Below are 2,500 nucleotides of genomic sequence, written 5' to 3' on the forward strand. Positions count from 1 at the left end.
CTCGTCCTCATTGCGAGGTGAGGCGCACCTAGAGCGTACACGTTGGGACCCGAAAGATGGTGAACTATGCCTGGCCAGGACGAAGTCAGGGGAAACCCTGATGGAGGTCCGTAGCGATTCTGACGTGCAAATCGATCGTCGGAGCTGGGTATAGGGGCGAAAGACTAATCGAACCATCTAGTAGCTGGTTCCCTCCGAAGTTTCCCTCAGGATAGCTGGTGCTCGTACGAGTCTCATCCGGTAAAGCGAATGATTAGAGGCCTTGGGGCCGAAACGACCTCAACCTATTCTCAAACTTTAAATGGGTGAGATCTCCGGCTTGCTTGATATGCTGAAGCCGCGAGCAAACGACTCGGATCGGAGTGCCAAGTGGGCCACTTTTGGTAAGCAGAACTGGCGCTGTGGGATGAACCAAACGCCGAGTTAAGGCGCCCGAATCGACGCTCATGGGAAACCATGAAAGGCGTTGGTTGCTTAAGACAGCAGGACGGTGGCCATGGAAGTCGGAATCCGCTAAGGAGTGTGTAACAACTCACCTGCCGAAGCAACTAGCCCTGAAAATGGATGGCGCTGAAGCGTCGTGCCTATACTCGGCCGTCAGTCTGGCAGTCATGGCCGGTCCTTGCGGCCGGCCGCGAAGCCCTGACGAGTAGGAGGGTCGCGGCGGTGGGCGCAGAAGGGTCTGGGCGTGAGCCTGCCTGGAGCCGCCGTCGGTGCAGATCTTGGTGGTAGTAGCAAATACTCCAGCGAGGCCCTGGAGGGCTGACGCGGAGAAGGGTTTCGTGTGAACAGCCGTTGCACACGAGTCAGTCGATCCTAAGCCCTAGGAGAAATCCGATGTTGATGGGGGCCGTCATAGCATGATGCACTTTGTGCTGGCCCCCGTTGGGCGAAAGGGAATCCGGTTCCTATTCCGGAACCCGGCAGCGGAACCGATACAAGTCGGGCCCCTCTTTTAGAGATGCTCGTCGGGGTAACCCAAAAGGACCCGGAGACGCCGTCGGGAGATCGGGGAAGAGTTTTCTTTTCTGCATGAGCGTTCGAGTTCCCTGGAATCCTCTAGCAGGGAGATAGGGTTTGGAACGCGAAGAGCACCGCAGTTGCGGCGGTGTCCCGATCTTCCCCTCGGACCTTGAAAATCCGGGAGAGGGCCACGTGGAGGTGTCGCGCCGGTTCGTACCCATATCCGCAGCAGGTCTCCAAGGTGAAGAGCCTCTAGTCGATAGAATAATGTAGGTAAGGGAAGTCGGCAAATTGGATCCGTAACTTCGGGATAAGGATTGGCTCTGAGGATCGGGGCGTGTCGGGCTTGGTCGGGAAGTGGGTCAGCGCTAACGTGCCGGGCCTGGGCGAGGTGAGTGCCGTAGGGGTGCCGGTAAGTGCGGGCGTTTAGCGCGGGCGTGGTCTGCTCTCGCCGTTGGTTGGCCTCGTGCTGGCCGGCGGTGCAGGATGCGCGCGCCTGCGCGGCGTTCGCGCCCCGGTGCTTCAACCTGCGTGCAGGATCCGAGCTCGGTCCCGTGCCTTGGCCTCCCACGGATCTTCCTTGCTGCGAGGCCGCGTCCGCCTTAGCGTGCTCCTCCGGGGGCGCGCGGGTGCGCGGATTCTCTTCGGCCGCCATTCAACGATCAACTCAGAACTGGCACGGACTGGGGGAATCCGACTGTCTAATTAAAACAAAGCATTGCGATGGCCCTAGCGGGTGTTGACGCAATGTGATTTCTGCCCAGTGCTCTGAATGTCAACGTGAAGAAATTCAAGCAAGCGCGGGTAAACGGCGGGAGTAACTATGACTCTCTTAAGGTAGCCAAATGCCTCGTCATCTAATTAGTGACGCGCATGAATGGATTAACGAGATTCCCGCTGTCCCTATCTACTACTTCGGGACCCTGCGTCCTGACCGGGTGTGCAGTAAGACCCGTACAAGGGCAACTACCGTGTCGGAGCAGGGTCCGAGCGCTGGCCACGCTACGAAGTCGGGTCCCCGGGTGGCGGATAGGGGAACGCCTCCCGTAATAGGAGGTAGCTGCCGAATATATGTCAATAGGTAGCCCCGGACCAAGGCCCCATGAGCTTCTCTGGGGGCCCTCTGTAGTGGAGGGTTGCTGCTGAATATATTGAACAGGCAGTGCCATGCAGGATCCTCCTGCCGACCTTGTAGTAAGTCCCCTTTTGCCGTTGGGGGCAAACAGGAGTTGGTATGGGTCCGGTCTCCTGTAGTGGGAGTCTGTCACGAATATGCTGAATAAGTGACTGTATGGGACCCTCTGTAGTGGAGGGTTGCTACCGAATATGTTGAATAGGTGGTGCCAGACCAGTCCATGGTAATATAGGGTTGTTGTCCAGGGCCATCGTTTGAGGAAGTCGGGCCACGTTTTTCAGCGTGGGAATCACTAGTAACCGAGAGCCTTTGGCCACGATGTTACCCTGCAGACTGCATGGCAACTACCCTTAGAACTGTCATGTTTCTACCCGATCCCTAGCTCACATGCGCTAGGCGGTA

At 57.7% G+C, this 2,500-nt stretch overlaps 1 pseudogene; it reads left to right on the plus strand.

The window, feature by feature from the left end:
* The window catches only part of LOC124564154, a 6,181-nt pseudogene that overhangs the window by 1,084 nt on the left and 2,597 nt on the right, over positions 1 to 2,500 (plus strand).

Source organism: Schistocerca americana, unplaced genomic scaffold (genome assembly GCF_021461395.2).
Source record: "Schistocerca americana isolate TAMUIC-IGC-003095 unplaced genomic scaffold, iqSchAmer2.1 HiC_scaffold_1276, whole genome shotgun sequence".
Lineage (NCBI taxonomy): Eukaryota > Metazoa > Arthropoda > Insecta > Orthoptera > Acrididae > Schistocerca > Schistocerca americana.